Below are 17,847 nucleotides of genomic sequence, written 5' to 3' on the forward strand. Positions count from 1 at the left end.
ATATTTCACAGATTGTCAAACCGTGTATCCAAACAAGCTTTGCTCTGTGTTAAACAGAGGCCTCCAGGCAAGGATTCAGCCTATGCATGTCTATCTTGGGCCAAAGCTGAGAACTGCAATGGCATTCACTCCCTTCACCTCAGATTGATCCTTGGAACAAAGGAACTAAGGCAAAAACATCACAGCAAATTTCTACACAGGTAATCCTCAATTTATGACCACAGTTGGCAACAGAATTCCCAGTACTCGCGTGTCGCACCCAATTTTGCAACTTTTTTGCCACAATTGTTAAGCAAATCATTGCCGTTGTTATGTCAACCACACGGCCGTTAACTGAATCTGGCTTCTCCCATTGGCTTTGCTTGTTGGATGTCAACTAGGAAGGTCACAAATGATGATTGTGTGACCACAACCACCCAAGATGCTACAACTGTTCTCAATACGTGTCGGTTGCCAAGTGCTCAAGTTTTGATGACATGCTGGGATGATCATAAGTGTAAGACGAGTTATGGGTCACTAGTTGATTACCCTGTTTCCCTGAAAATAAGGCCTCCCCAGATAATAAGCCCAATAGGGCTTTTGAGTGCTAAAATAAGCCCTCCCTGAAAATATTGCAACACAGCAGCAGCCCACGCTCGCTGCCTCCTGCGTCTCAAAAATAATAAGGCCTCCCCGAAAATAAGGCCAAGCGCTAATTTCGGGGGTCAAAAGAAAATAAGACCCTGTCATATTTTCAGGGGAATACAGTAGATGACGTCATCATCATTGTACAGAGTGATATGCGATGTAGCCATAACAGAATTCTTTCTAGAAAGCCAAGGTCATCTTTTGTCTTTGAACTTTTGCAGCTGACCAGAACTGGATGGGTAGAACTGCCAGCATGGCAGAGGAAGATTGGACTATGTGATGGAATTTTGGGTGTGGGGGCAAGATCTTGAACTTTCAACCAGGTGGGGGAAACCTGGAAGCTTTCAGATTCGAGTTTTCCCAGATGTGCCAACATGGCTCTCTTAATAAATTGGAACTTTGAGCAGTACTTTGCCTCAGACTCTCATTTACTTTTGGGTGCTATTTGGAACCCTGGCACTACTTTCTTTTTGGAGCATCATCCCTCCTATTATATGACCTACCAAAGTTTTCATCTTGGCTGGCCTCCTGTCTTCAAACTTCTCCCAAGTTTCCGGTTTGGAGCGTGCTGCTGCCACATCTTGGCCAACCGAAAGAAATGCTCTGACGTCAGCTCTGCTTTCACTTTTAAAGCCCGTCCGGTTTTCTGATTTCTGCCTAAAGATCTTTGCAGCTTCATCTTCAACCTGCAGAGGAAGAACAATACAGGTAAGTCCTCAACGTACGACCCACTGCAATCAGCCAGTGGAACATCTTGCCTTTCGAAGTTGTGGGTACTCCAACACTGAAGTTTTTAAGAAGAGACTGGACAGCTGTGTGTCCAGAATGATATAGGGTCTTCTGCTTGAGCAGGGGGTTGGACTAGAAGACCTCTAAGGTCCCTTCCAATTCTCTTATTCTGCCTTAGTGACCATTCAAACAGGGCAGACCATGAAAAAGGGACTTATGACCTGGATTCAAATTTCCAAATTTGCGTCCGTGGGCACACACATACACACACACACATCTAGGGTCACGTGACCATATTTTGGGAACTTAGCAACAAGCCTGCAGGTAAGACTGTTTGCAGCATCTTACAAGTCACGTGACTGCAGTTTATAATTTTATTTTTCCAGAAACCAGCCTTTACTTCAGGTTTTTGGGGCTCCCAAAAAAGAATGTCCCATAGCGAACAATGGGTTTGCTCAACAGTTGTGGTATTTGCTTAATGACCACTAGACAAATGTGGTAAACTTGGTAGTGGTCACCTGATGGCTACCAAAGTTGTGGGCTCCATTACAGTCATAAGTCGAGGACTAGCTGTATATTGATGGGGGAAGAAACTCATAAGCCAGTGGTTTTTCAGAACAAGGCACATCTTACTATAAAACAAAACAGAATAGAATAGAATAAGAATTAAGAACAGAACAGAATAGAAAAGAAAAAAATTAAGAACAGAGTAGAATAGAATATGGAAAATAGAGTAGAGTAGAGTAGAGTAGAGTACAGTAGAGTAGAGTAGAGTAGAGTAGAATTAGAATTAGAATTAGAATTAGAATTAGAATTAGAATGGAATGGAATAGAATAGAATAGAATAGAATAAGAATTAAGAATTAAGAATAGAACAGAATAGAAAAGAATTAAGAACAAAACAGAATAGAATAGAATAGAATAGAATTAAGAACAGAACAGAACAGAAGAGAAGAGAAGGGTTGGAAGAGACCTTGGAGGTCTTCTAGTCCAACCCCCTGCTTAGGCAGGAAACCCTATACCACTTCAGACAAATGGTTATCCAATCTCTTCTTAAAAGCATCCAGTATTGGAGCATTTACAACTTCTGGAGGCAAGTTGTTCCAAGTTGGGTATGTCCTTGTAGACATTGAAACTCAAGCTCCTTGATCAGCTTCTTATTCCAGATCAAAGGAAGCCTTCTCATATCTCACCCATATCCTTGTTCTGGATGGGAATCTCCTCCATACTGGCAGCTACATCCCATTTCAACATATCTCCCTTACCTTTCTTAGCCAATGCTCCAGTACAGTCACAATCTCTGGTTCAACAACAGCATCATCCTTAAAGGAAAGGAAAGGAGGGGGGAGGAAAGAATTCAATAGAGGATCTCATGACTCATCTAAGTTTCTTCTCCTGGTTCAACCCAACTTCTTCTGAGAATCAACCACCAACAGATGTCCTTACCATATTTTTTCCAGCTGGAAGAGGCCGTTTGGAAACTCTGCGGAAAAAGATGAATGCTGTCCATGTAGTAATTATCATCCCAACTTGCGCTTAAAGTACCGGGGAAGCCAGATCCCCGTAGCCACAATTTCTGCTTGGTATAAAGAACTTCTGGATCCTTCAAGTGAGAATGAAGTTTTTTGTTGACCAAATCCACCCTATGCCAGCAAAGGACATTGCCTGGGAAACTGTGATGTCATAATAGGATAGAGAAGCAGGCACCTCCATTGGCTGTGTTTCTCCAAGCAGGAAGGGTGGCTTTTTCTTTTGAATATTCTTTTGAAAATAGATTTAATATAGAATATAAATTTAATGACAAGATATTATTTTCCTGGGCTCCAAGATCACCGCAGATCAGGAACTGCAGCCAAGAAATTAAAAGAAGTTTGCTCCTGGGGAGAAAAGCTATGGCAAATCTAGACAGCATGCACAGACATCACCCCTAACAACAAAAGTGCATATAGTCAAGGCTATGGTTTTCCCAGTTGCAATGTATGGCTGTGAAAGTTGGACCATAAGGAAGGCTGAGCGCCAAAGAATGGAGGCCTTTGAACTGTGGTGCTGGAGAAGACTCCTGTGAGTCCCTTGGACTGCAAGGTGATCCAACCAGTCAGTCCTAGAGGTGATCAACCCTGACTGATCTTTAGAAGGCCAGATCCTGAAGAAGAAACTCAAATACTTTGGCCACCTAATGAGAAGGAAGGACTCACTGGAGAAGAGCCTCATGCTGGGAATGATTAAGGAGGAATTAACTCTTAGTTTGCTCCTTCAATACAAAGGAAAGGGTTGCCATCAAATATAACTCACCTGGAGAAGATATCTATCTCTTGTGTCCATGTAGTCTTCTCTAAAAAAAAAACTAGTGGATTCCACAAGTCTAGGAAAGTCATAGTGACATATCAAAGTCATGACAGACAAGTCTATGAGTCAAAATGTTTTTCCGTTGTTGTGTGATGGAGGCAAAGGTATTGTTGGAAGAAATGTCCCTCTGGGTTCAGTTCCAAGTGGGGAGAAAGACACTGGATTCATGGAAGTTGCTTGGCAAGAAGGTTTATTGATGAGGGACAGGACCACGTGGTTTGAGGTCCTGGGGGGAAAGGGGGGATCACATGCCTTGAAGATCTTGAAGAAGAAAAGGGGGAAGTGATGCTGAGAGAGCCTGAGTTTTATACCCTCTCTTAGGCTCTGCCTTGGAGCTTCCTGTTCCTGTGCAAGAAATGTATTCTGATTGGTGGTCAGACTCCCAGGGGGTGGGGGTCTTAGTTAACTCTGTTGGCTGTCTGTCTCCCAGACTTGGTTGAGCCTTGATGGCTGATGTAATCTTCCCAGGTGCCATGTGGTGAGATGTGTAGAGGGCTAATCCTATCATGTCCTCAGGGTCGTGTCTTTTGTGTTGCAGATGAGCTGGCTCAGGCCTTAATGGCCCATTAACAAAGGTATGGGGGCGGGGGTAAGTTTCTGTTTCCCTTTTAAGGGAAATATTCTGCCCTTTTTAATATTTCCTAAAATATTTCGTTTTCCTAGGAGCGGGGTGGGTGCTAACTTCCAACAGTATTTTTATTGAGAGACCTTGGGTATCAAAGCTAACTTGTTGCTCAAGTAGATTCGAATCTGATGGCACTGTAATATCTCATTTGGGCGTATGTTTTATTTTTAATGGCGTTTTTAGTGGATGATCTTATGTGCACTTCATGCTTTTAAGTTCATTTATGAAATTAGAAGGCTGGCACTGTAGCTGCTCTCATGCATCACATTCAGTTATAAAATTATAAGGGTAATTGGATCTGCTTTCAATCATGGCTTTCAATCAGATGCAGTGTCGGCATCTGAAATGCGATGTTGTTTCAATTCAATTATAGAAATACGATACCATATTGGGTCAGTAGGAAGTAGGACTAGTCCAAAGAAGATGGAGCTTCCCTCTCTTCAATCCCATCTCCCCAAATATCATTGTGGCTTTTTTTCTCAATTGATCCATGTTGAGCTTTTGTTCTTTTTGGATAATAAGGTCTTCTTTAAAAAAAAAAAAGAAAGAAACGTATTAAGTTTCCACAAGAGGTAAAATAAAAATGCCCAGAAGAACATAGAAGAACAAAAGAAGGAGTCCTTAATGGGTCTAAGTCTACACGGAGAGAAGTAAGCAGTGGGATACCACAAGGTTCCATCTTAGGCCCAGTACTCATCAATATCTTCATAAATGACTTAGATGAGAGAATAGAAGGGGAACTTACCAAATTTGCAGATGATACTAAGCTGGCAGGAATAGCCAACACCCTGGAAGATAAGCTCAAGATGCAGATGGATCTTGGCAGACTTGAACACTGGGCCCTACCTAACAAAATGAAATTCAGTGCGGAGAAAAGTAATGTCCTACACTTAGGTAAGAAAAACCAAAAGTACACATATAAACTGGGTGAAATTAGGTGCGACTGTGAGAGGGACCTTGGAGTCTTAATGGACAACCAGTTAAATATGAGGCAGCCAAAAAAGCCAATGCAATCCTAAATTGCATTGACAGAGGGATACAATCACTATCAAGGGAGGTAATAATGCCACTCTATAAAGCCTTAGTAAGACCATACCTAGAGTACTGTATGCAGTTTTGGTCACCACGCTATAAAAAAGATATTGAGACTCTAAAAAAAAGTGCAGAGAAGAGCAACCAAGATAATTAGGGGACTGGAGTCTAAAATATACGATGAACAGTTGCAGGAACTGGGCCTGGCTAGTCTAGTGAAGAGAAGGACCAGGGGAGACATGAGAGCAGTCTTCCAATATTTGAAGGGCTGCCAAGCCCATCTGGTAATTATGTGCTGCCTCCGGAGCCTCCATAGTCTGGCATCAGTGAGGCAGAAGAACCGTGGGAGCCTGTTCCCAGTATGCACATACACAGAGGATCAGAGCAATGCCCAACTTAATGGTGATTGGAACAGCATATAAAGCTGAGTACTCAATTGGTGTCCTATCCACTCTTTCTTGCATAACTATTTATGTATTTAATTCACAGCACTTATAGACCAAGTCTGCCCAAATCGGTCAAGCACAGGGAATCAGGCTCCAGTGAATTTAAATGAATATAGGTTTATTGTAGGCTAATGTCATCTACCTTAACTACTAATAATGGTCACATCAAAATGGCAGTAAATAAGAGTCAACAAAGTTCAAGGTGAGCTGGACTTAGATCCCTTGGGGTACAAAGGAACTCAAGACTGATAACATGTTTGACCCCTCCCTCAGGCTCAGCCTGGTCATCTCCTAAAAATCCAAGGGAAGTACATGAGCAAAGATGTAGGAAGTATCTTAATAGTTATATTAACTGAAAACCCCACTGGGAAAATTCCAGGTGTCCACCCATGAGAAATATTCAGATGGATGGATTATAATTCTGCAGGAAGAAATCATTGGTTGGGAAGGTTATGCACCATTCATTCTCTTTCGTCATATTTCATGTAATGCTTTTGGCTTGCAAGAGGTCTTTTAATTTTTTAACAAAAGACAGCATGGCGATTTGCTTGAACGTGTATGTGATGTTTGTGTGTGATTGCGGAGTGCAAATCTGCATTGGTGATTCTTCCGTTCAGGTCCTCCATGCTCACCATAACATCATATGGGACAGTGGTGGGATTCAACGATTTTTACTACTGGTTCTGTGGACGTGGCTTTGTGGGCGTGGCAGGGAAAGGATACTGCACAATCCCCATTCCCTTCCCACCCCACTAACCTGCTTTCCAGCTCCGTTCTCCTGTTCAGGGCAACAAAAGAAGATCAGCTGAGAGGATGGGAGGCAGCGAGGGCGGGGCCAGCCTATTTGCCGGTTCTCCGAACTACTCAAAATTTCCGCTATCAGATCTCCAGAACCTGTCACAACTGGCTGAATACCACCGCTGATATGGGATAATAGCAACAACCACAAACCCATACAAATGCAAAATTGGACACACTAGGAGGTGTTTTTTTTTTTTTTTGCAAATGTTTATTTATATCAAAATACAAAACACTTCTGAAGCAGAGTAATGTTACATGTGGAGCAATTAAATGATTTTTTTTTTCTTGTACTCAATTCCAAAGTCCATCATTCTCCTACAGAATGGCAGGTTTAACATAACATAGCAACACTGCCGTAATTTTCTTTACAGGGTGCACATCTTTTTTAAAAAAAAATCAATAAAATAAAAAGGGGGTCAAAGTAAATTCATGAACATGCAATGTTACTGAAGGTGGATTTGCTGAGTAGGCTTGTAAAATACCAGCAGGTGGAAGGGTTGAAGGCATGCCATCCATTTTTAAGGCAGGGCACCATGCATTTTTAATTCACTGGCAACATTTCCAGTTGCCCACAGAGAATAACATCAACAGTAGAGAAAGTAGATTTATTGCTTAGAAGAATCCTCCATACTGTATGGGGCCATTAAAAGCCAAGCGTGATAGGTTTGAGGAAGGACCAAAAGGTCAACTCCAGATAAACCGAGGAACTTGGCAGAAGACATGATCTGCATTTGCTTTGGCCACATGAGGGACCTCCTCTAACCTGGTCTGGAAGATAGGAGACCAAGGGCTCAAACTGAACCCACATTCCTGGATATCATTACATCTCTTCTGATTTTGTCACTCTCGGAACCAAACGCATTCCTTAATGTTAGGATCATTTCTCTGTAGGGCTCTGGAGGAGTAGCTACTGAACTTGAGTAAAGCCACTGAATCTCTAAACAAGTTCAAAAATTAGATGGCAATCCTATCGCATGCTAAATTCTGGTTTATCTGACCATGATTGACTGAATAAACCACACCCACTGGGTTGGCATGTGGTCTACAAACCACATTAGCTGGAATCAACAGTCATGTATCTATCGGTCTTGGTGGGGCACTGGTAGTTACCCTTACTCAACTGTATCAACCTTCCCCAAATTTGTGGCATTAGATAGGTGGGCCTTAACATTCCTGTAGGCTTCTCTTGATTGACAAGTAAACATACCGCAATAATATATTTTTCCAGGATGTAAAGGTTGCATATGTAAAGCCGCTACCTAACAATTTCCACAACTGCAGTGTATCAATGGTGAGTTCTCTTTAGACCGCGTTTCCTGCATCAATTTTGCAACCTGTTCTATATAGATGTCTAGAAATGATTCCCTTCTGTATTTCTATCTGCTTCTTGTTTCAGTAATGGACCAACTTTCTATCTCTGTGTTTCTCAACCTTGGCAAGTTGGAGACGAATGGAATTCAACCCCCTTGTTTCTTTTGGATCTTGTGAGATCTAACCAGAACCTGAATGTGCTCATTAGGAATTTTGACTTCTCAATTCAAGTCATCTAGGAAGCACAAGGTTGGGGAAAGTTAGGCTTTGCCTTCCCAGAATCCCTTGGCTGTAAGCCACCATTAATGTACTGGTTTGCATTTGTGGGGTGCAGATGCACCCCTCTTTCCACTTTTGATCTTCTTGAGACTATCGGGGTGAGGGACGCATGACAGACGCAACTAAAACAGAGCTTTGGCTCTTGTGACGTCACCTTCACCTGCCTATTCTCTCCTCCAAGCAAAAATTAATTAGCACCAAGTCATGGAGGAAATTCCTTTTGCATCACTCACTATAAATGCAGGGAAAGGAAGTGGGAAGCGGAGACATGGAACCAAAGCAAACTCTATGCTGGCTGTCTACTTTTGCAGCTTTGAACTTAAGAAGAAGCTTTTGAGAATCTCCCCAAAAGTTCTTGGGTTGCTCAAAAGGAACAAGGAAGAATACCAGCAGACACAAAATTGAGGTTGCCTACCATGATGATGAGCGTCTATGGAAGTTTGCAATCATCCATGGTCGTGGTTGTCCCAAAAGTGCTTTTTAAAGAGCAACTGGACTTGCTTGGTGTTTGTGTGTGTGTGTGTGTGTGTGTGTGTGTGTGTGTGTGTGTGTGCATTTTCCCTTGAAAACATTTCGCTTCTCATCCAAGAAGCTTCTCCAGTTCTCTAAACTGAACTGAAAAAGTTTTCAAAACAGAACCGAAGAAGTTTCTGCGATGAGACGCGACATGTTTTCAAGGGGGGGAAAAAACTCCAACAAAGTCCAATTTCTTTTTGGAAAAACACCTCTGGGACTACTGTGAAGAGCTATTTGAGACAAGAGGGAAAGTGGGTGTGCATATAAGGAGATTAGATGTGCACCACCTTGTTGTAGGTTAGGACAAGCCTCTCCGCTTGGAAGTGCAAGGAGAGGAATCAACAATAAGTTGCACATCCAATCTTCGGCCTTCTACTGAACTTTGGAACTGCTTCCTCCAAAGAAGACAAGCTAGCAAGTCCAAAAATCCAGCTCTTGATTCCGACTTCTTTCTTTGCTGGTATTTTACTGGCCTTTACACAATGGAAGCAGAGAAAAACAATGCAGATATAGAGATTATACCTCTTGCAGATTAAATCTCGTATAAGGCTTTGGTACAGCACCATTGTATCGTAAGATTTTTTTTTTTTTTTTGGAAACTTTGCATGGAAAAAAAAAAAACCATCCTGGAAAATAATGTGTGTTTTTTTTTCATTTCCACTATCCAGAGTTTTAAATTAACACTCTGTATGCCCATACTGATCTCTATTCGCCCGTGCAATTTTTAAAATCCTAATAAAAATCAACCTACATCTTTTTAGACCAGGGATCAGCAACCTTAAACACTCAAAGAGCTATGAAAAAGACCCCCGTTCAATTCTGGAGCTGACTGGAAGTCTGGTTCCCACACCATAGAGTCACCTCCTAGCGTGGCCTCCTTTTTCCTCTGCCAACCAGAAATCCTGTTCCTCCACCATAGAGTCTCCTCCTAGTGCGGCATCCTTTTTCCTCTACCTGTCCTAACCGAAAGCCCTATTAATTGTGGAGACAACCAGCAACAGGGAGCCACAGCAGAGGGATGAAAGATCCACATGCGGCTCCAGAGCCTCAGGTTGCTGATCCCTGTTTTAGATGTCCGTTGGATAGTTAAGAATGGAAGAGTTGGATGCGTGCCAACCATGAATCAGCACACGTTCCCGACTATTTGTAACCAGTTCCCCCCCTCCAAAAAAAAAAAAGAATAAAATCATAAAAGAAATAGTGTGGGGGATTAAGTTTCCACTTTATTGTTTTTATGGATTTTTAAAGTCGTCCCCTGCCCCACCCCTGTCCTCCCCCACCCCCCCATGGCTGCTGTGGAAACAGCATTGAAAAGCACCTTAATATGAGTTATACATAGTAATACTCAACATTCAAGACATGGAATTAAAAGTCGCATGGCCTTTCAAAAGTTAAAGTCAGTTAAATTCAATAGGCAAGACTTAAAAAATACATTTGAATGGTTCAACGAAAAATCTGTTAAGAACATAAGAAATAGCACCGTATGGAAAGTTCAGTGGTTCGGACACACGACAAAACCAAGAGGGTTTTTAAAGAACTTTTGAGATATGTAGAGACGAAATGTCCCACTGCGTGATATAAAGACAGTGAGGGGAAAAAACGTTGATTGTAGCTTTCTCTCTATAAGAATATAGTTTGTCTCTTCTGTTGCTGTACCTGAATGCGGATTACTTACAGAAAACATCTCCTCTACTTATTAATACATTTCTACAGATTTTTCCATCGACAGGAAAGACCAAAATGATGCGCCACCCCGAGTCTTAACCAAGAACGGAGTGTGCTTACACGACGCTTTTCTGAAAAACAAAACTCTAACCTAAAGACAAGTCTTTGTTTGACTGGTGATTTGACTGTGGGACTCGGGAAACAAAGAAGTCCTCACCAAAACCACCAGCATCTTTTTGCGGGAAGCAGGAAGTTTTGAATTGACAATGTATTGGATGGATTATAAGAGAATGGAGTCATCAAGCACTTGGAAAGGACAACCCCCAGATCTGGTTGCACCGTCAGACATCACACGCGAGACTTTCTAGAAACAACGTTATCAGTCCCGCGAGGCCCCACCTGGACATTTCAGGGTCATCTCCATCACAGCTATGGCGGTCCCATTTGTTTTTTTAAAAAAGTTATCGTTTCATCACAGGGGGGAAAGAGATTGCCAACGCGACCTTTCTTAAGGATGTACGTCCAGGCGACAAATAGAAAACCGGAAAGGCTGAGAAAATGGGGGCACTTTGAAGCCATCTTCCTAAATGCTATCAGGACGTGGCGGTAAACAAAGTGCTGGATATTTTGTATTTGGCATTTTAAAAGCTTATCATTATTACTGCTAAAAATGTGCTTGGTAAAGGCCCGTGATATTTATTTCCTTCCTGTGATTACAGAGCAGGCCACAAAAACAAATCCCAAACACAACTTGGAGGGAAGATTCCCACACTCCAGTGCCTCAGATAATGGGGCAGCGTAAAACACCTTTCCACTGTCATAGAGAAGGCAAACTATTCCCGCAAGCAGAGTCCTGCCGTGCCTATGGCAAAAGCCCCACTGCACACCATAGTTAACTGGTCCTTGACTTACGACCACAACTGGATTTCCATTTCTAAGCCAGATGAGTCACGCCCAATTTTGCAACCTTTTTTCGCTCGGCAAATCCCCACCATTGCTAACAATGGAAATCATGCAGTCGTTCAGCGAATGCCACCTCCTCCTTTGACTTTGTATGTTAGAAGCCAGTGTGAGGGAGGTCGCACAAGGTGATCACCTGACCCCAGATGCTGCAACCATCGTAAATACATGCCAGTTGCTAAGCACCGGGATTTGGATCACACAACCAATGGGGATCCTGCAATGGTTATTAGCGCAAGAACCGGTTGCAATTACTTGTTTATTTTTCAGTGCCGTCGTAATTTTCAACAAGTGGCTAAAAGAATGGTTGTAAGTCGAGGACTTCCTGTATGGATGGGATGCATTATGTTGGGAAGGAAGAGGAAGAGAAAAGCGATGGAAAGTGAAAGTTCAAAGCTGAAGGAAAGGACCCTGTTCCACCCTTGACATACTAGACGTACAGGTTCTACCACTGTATTCTCCTCCTACAAAGTCACATTCTACTAGTGGCCTCTCTTTGGGCCATGGGGATTAGGAATTGTTTTTGCAGGAGTACCAAGCTAACAAGGCTTCCAGCTTTTCCTGCCAAGGTTGCTACTCATGCTTGGTTCACCCTCCAATACTAAGGCATCGTTTGCTTCACTACAGCGTCTTGCAAACGCTGTAGTTGCTAAGTCATGCGTGTGTGGGCTTAGGTAATGTACCGCATGCACCACATCATGGCTTAGTACAATTGTAAACCAAGATGAGAGTCTCCTAAAGATGTGTACCACGATATGCATGGATAGATGTAGTGATTGTAGAGAAGAGCCTTACAGAGCAGAGGGAAGAACTCCGGCACGGCTCTCCCTTCGATCTCCCAAGGCCCTCCTCTATACTCACTCCAAGTGATGTCTTCAAGTATACAGAGACAACATCCTAAGACTAGCCATTCAGCAGTGCAGGAAACTACGCTACCTTCACTTATCTAACATTCTAGACAAACTGCTTACTGAATGGGTGAAAGCCCCAACAGCCCCTCCCCCATAAATGCAAAGAGCAAATCCAGAATGGAACTTGATGAGATCCCACCCAAAGGTAGGAAGTCACAAGCTCTAGAACATATTTTTTAAAATTAATCTTGCATTTAGTCCCATAATTACACCTTTATCCTTAAAAAGGGTGGGTAACTCTGGGGTAACCCATGTTGAGCTCTCTAATACTAATCCGAGTGCACTGCCTAACCTTAAACTACTTAACTGCATTGACACTGTTAGGAAGAATTTACGTATTAATTGTATGCTGCTAATTACATGGAGACTCATAGAATTCAAGGTATTGCCATGAATAACAAGTTCTCCCCAGTCTAGTAAGATTCTCCTGGATGGTTACTTCCAAAGGGTACCAACTGAAACAGGTTGTAGGCTCTCCTTGTTCCCAAGGCAGCAAGATGGAAAAAGAAAGCCTTGCAAGATCTAAAAGTCCCACAATATTTTCAGAGTGAGGCAGGGTTGAATTCTCACTTGGAAGCATCCTTCAAGAATGAAAAAAAGCAACAAGATTTGGAAAGGACGTCAAAGTTTTCAGACCCTGTTAAGGCTAAAACATTTTGCTCCCCCGCCTACTGCAGTTGAACCTCAGAATTTCACTCTTAACCTGGAGTGCTTTTCACGTCCATTTCCTAAATCAATGCCTTTGGGGAAGCTTGGAAGAAAATTCAGCTGATCATTATCTTTCCCCCAGCTGGGAAAAACCATCCTAGAGGTACTGGGTAAGAAGTGAAGATTCCCTCCCTCTATATGCCAGATGTGTCAAATGGTGGCCTGGGGACTGGATGCATCACTAGCAGGCCACACCCACCCCAGCTCCGCGAAGGGGAAAAAGCATCGCGATACGTCATGTGACGGCAACGTGACATCGCGAGTTTGACACCCGCGATCTATACAGTGGGAACTTCATTGCAAGACCTCATGCAATTAGGAACACAATGCCGCCCTGGGTTATAATACTGAAAGAAAACTGCCCACACGCATCCAAGTTACAGAAGAAGAGGTGAGGATGGATGGCATCCCCTACGTTGTTGTTATTCCTACCAACCCTTAGCAACAACTTTCCCAATTCCCTCCCCTCCCCATTAACATTTCTCTAAACTACCCACGATAATAATAACAGTAATATAAAAAGCTTTTCCTAAGTTGCCCCACTCACAGGACTGTGTGGTTGCACTGGCCAAACGCAACCCTTTCACCCCGCAAAGTCACGATCCTTTCAAAACAGCCAACCCCAAGGGCAGAAAGTAAAAGTTTGGTCCTCCACATTATGCCTCCTCTTCACTACCTTGACCTATTGTCCCGTCTCCCTCTTGATGTAGCTAACAACGGTTTGCCGCACAGATGCCAATGCTGACAGAGCCAAGGAGAACGCCATTAAGAAGTTCTAGAAGACGAAAGAGGGGAATTGCTGGAAGGCAGGTGAGATGCCTTCATCAACACACAACCATCTATCTGCTTTGTGGCTCCACCAGAAAATGCCCCCAAAGTATTTTTGCAGCATTTCCTCTGGGCCAACCGTTCAGTTGTTGGATCTTGAAGAGTTGATGGTTCCAATTTCACAAAAAGCCAATAGAAACACCCCAGCATCACAGTGTGGACCCTGGAGTGCAATATCAAACTTGGATCCATACAGAAAAGGCAGGTGCCTACCGTACAGTAATTCTCCTGGTCTGTGAGCATCATTTGGCATTTTAGAGGAATGGAACATTCTGTCTTAACTACGCCAATTAAACCTACATGGTTTGGGAGGATGCCTTCTTTGGGAAAGGCACATAAACGTAGGTACAAGATATTGGTCTCCTGCCCTCTGATCGCTGGAAACCTTAAAGGCCAGGATTTCACGGCATGCGTATTCCTTACACGTTTTGTAGTTGACCTTTGAGCTCTAAGAAAAGAAATGCGTGCAACTATTTTACACACCGCCACACCAGCTCGCCTTTTGAAAAGTTCACACAGCCCATTCTGTGTGCCCTTTACAAGCAGCTCTTAATGATACACTTCGTAGCCCCGATGTCTACAGAAGATGCCCTTTTCTCCATATTCAAAACTCATTCTAAAATGTAAACTGATGTAATGACTTTCAGAATTAGTCTCCAACCCAGATACTAAAATAAAAAAACATAGTAAAATTAGCTGAGAAGTGGAAGTGTTAAGTGCCAACACATTTTTTCAAAATGAAAAAAAAAATGCCTAGCTTTTTTTTCATCGTTAATAACTTTGCTGAACTCTTAAACATCTATTTACTTGCTATCTCTTTAAATAGTCTTTTTCATCCTCTATTCCCATCCCCCCCACCCTACATGTAAAATAGAAATCAAATTTATCTTTATATACTTTTATATACAACACAGTTCTGGAATACCTGAAGTGCACATATTCCAAAGTCTGAACAGAAAATAGGACTCCTCTAAATAATTCATCTAAGACAGGGGTATCCAACCTTGTCAAGTTTAAAGACTTATGGACTTCAACTCCCAGAATTTTGGGAGTTGCTAAGGTTGGACATTCCTGCTCTGAGGTGTTATTTCTGTCACTAACGGATATCTATATTTATAATGGCCAAAGGACTAACAAAGGACTTCCTTTGACCAAGTGAAAATCTACAGTCATTGCTGAATTTCTACATCAGCTTTATGTCTCTCAAACAATCAGGACCTGCTCCAAAGAATCCTGGGAAATATTGTTCTAGTAAAAATCTTCCTCTTCCTCTCAGAATTCCACTCCTTGACGTAACCTGGGGAGGCAAAGTATCTATTAAAGTGGAATTGAAGCAGCAGTGAAATCCTCTGAAATCTGGTACCGGTTCAGTGAGTCTGCCACAGTGAGCAGGCACAATGTGCGGAGATGGATAGGCTAACAATGGAAATAAAAGAGGGAGGAGAAACTGAATACTATTAAAGGAAAAATAATGTAAATAAACTTGTATGTACATCTGAGATATACCGAGCATAGTAAAGATTGAAATTGTGTTACAAATGAAGAAAATTGTTCAATGAAAAAAAAATTAAAAAAGAAAGAAAGCCTGTTCAAAGAATAAAAAGTCACCTTTCCAACTGTGAAAAAAAAAATGAACGCAAATGTATCCAGTGATGACGGCCTCTGCAGTTTTGAGAATGGCAGTAAAAAAATATTAAAGTGGGGATAAAAGCTGGCCAAATCATTAAAACGCCCCTTGGGACAGGTTTTTCTTCTCCATCCTGGTGCCCTTCCGATGTGATGGAGTTCACCTCTCTAATCCCTCAGTCGGCAGAGCCAAAGTTACTCTGATTATACCTCATCACCTGCTCAAATGTTCCAAACTCTCCACATAAACTCACCAAAGGTCAAAATGTTTGAAAGCTCCTTTTTTGGACCTATTTTTTATTTCCATTTACGGATTGCTTTTGAAATTTAAATTAGCATTTTTTTTTCAAAATAATAATAATAAAAAAACCTTAGTGGTTTTAATTTTGCAGAAACACACCCAGTGTATATCTGGAGTAAAACACAGAGATGCGTCATTGTAACTAGTTGCCTCAGAAGATTGACTCTACTTTGATCATCTTACTATACCTGTATTAGAAAACAATAATTATCAATGTCTAGTAGTGCTCTAAACTATGCTAAGATAGGATTCATTGTAACCACATTCAGCTGACTACAATATGCCATAAAGACCTAGTTAATACATGACACTAAGGAATAAACCATGGTTCGCAAACTATATTGGCCAGCATTACACGACATTCTATTCCTAGACCAATGAACTACATCGTGGCTTTCTAGAGTATCAGCCCAACTTGGAAAGACTTCTATCATCATTTCAAGAACTCTTCGAGTGAATGGAGTGCCTTTTTCTAAGCCTGCGTAGTGTGTAACTTAACTCAACTTCTTCAATGCATCATAAGAGATGAAAAGATGGAATCCTTGATGCTCTCTGAGTTTGTTGGTTTGTTTGCAGATGTTTCCTAACCCAACTAGGTAACATCTTCAGTGTGAGGAAGTGTGGGGTTTACTTCCTGTTTGTATGCAGGAGCTTGCCCTGCCCATTCTGGTGAGGGTATGGTTTTCTCCTTGGCTCAAAGAGGTCTTCCTCCAAGGGGAAAAAACATACCCCCACCAAAACAGGCAGGGCAAGTTACTACTTATGAACAAGGATCAAATCCCACACCTGCCCGGCACTGATGATATCCCCTGGTTGGGTAATGAAATATCTGCAAACAAATTACCAAGTTCAGAGATGACCAAGAACTTCCTGGTTCAACCCTGAGCGACAAATATTCCCTTCTATTGGAAGTTTGAAAGATGCTCAGCACACTTTATTGTGTTTTGCACTCCAAGTCAACAGGGGAAAAAGAAAAACATGAGGATCTTTGGGGCCATGGTAGGTAGTCAGTGGATTATACTTGGCTTGACAAATATCGATAAGCCATTGAAACTTGGGGCACGAAATAATAATACAAGCACACCGCCCTTTCCATTCCCAACCAATGAGAGGAGAAGTCTCGCTTAGAGATGGGAGTTCAACACATTCTCGCTGCCGGTGATTTGTATTTTATTGTCCTTGTTGGGTTTATATCCCAGGAGTTTAATCCTGGCATACCCCACTTCCAATGTAGGGCTTCCTGCCTAGGCAGGGGGTTGGACTAGAAGACCTCCAAGATACCCTCCAACTCTGTTATTCTATTCTATTCTATCACCACCACAATCCTGTGAGGTAGGTTGGGATAAAATGTCACTCAGTGAGCTTCCATGACCATGGCTGGACTTGAACCTGCAATATCTCGTTTCTAACGATAACTTCATTATCGTTGCACTGTGCAGGCATTTTTTGTTTTGCTTTAGCCTTTAAAACTTTTTTTAAAAGTATACCAAAAGGTATACTACCCCCGATCCTCGTTTGGACTACACAAAATGGGTGCATCCAAAGGCCTCTCTGTCTCCCCAAAGTAAATAAATAAAAACAACAGTATAAACTTTCTCCAGCCTCATTACGGGGAAAAACAAAAGTGGAAAACAAAGAAATATTCAACATAGCGTGGAAAGCTTAAAAAATAACAATGAAACACCTCCCATCCCCCCGATTCCACAGAAGGATTGTGGGGAGGGGGATTTGGGGCAAACCCAATCTGAATTATTACTGAGGTGATGGGGATTTCTGAATCCATTCAATTTATAAAGTTCGGCAGAATGGATTCAGAGGCCACCAATTCTGAATTCCTTCTTTGATCAAAACTGACCACTGTGCTCCAAAATCAAAAATGTAAAAGATTGGTGATCAAATAAGGGGCAACTATGGCCTCTTTATGACCTGTGGACATGGCTGGCTAAGGAATTCTGGGAGTTGAAGTCCACAAGACTTAAAGTTGCCAAGGATGGACATCCTTGCTTTAAAAACACATTCGCTAAAGATACCCAAAATAATATTGAAATCCTGATATTTGTGACAGCTGATTTACCATTAGAATGATTAGTGGAATATCTTCCAATGTGCTCCAAAAGCCTAGAAGGCTAGAAGGTC

The sequence above is a fragment of the Natrix helvetica genome (assembly GCF_964273705.1).
Source record: "Natrix helvetica genome assembly, chromosome: 8".
NCBI lineage: Eukaryota > Metazoa > Chordata > Lepidosauria > Squamata > Natricidae > Natrix > Natrix helvetica.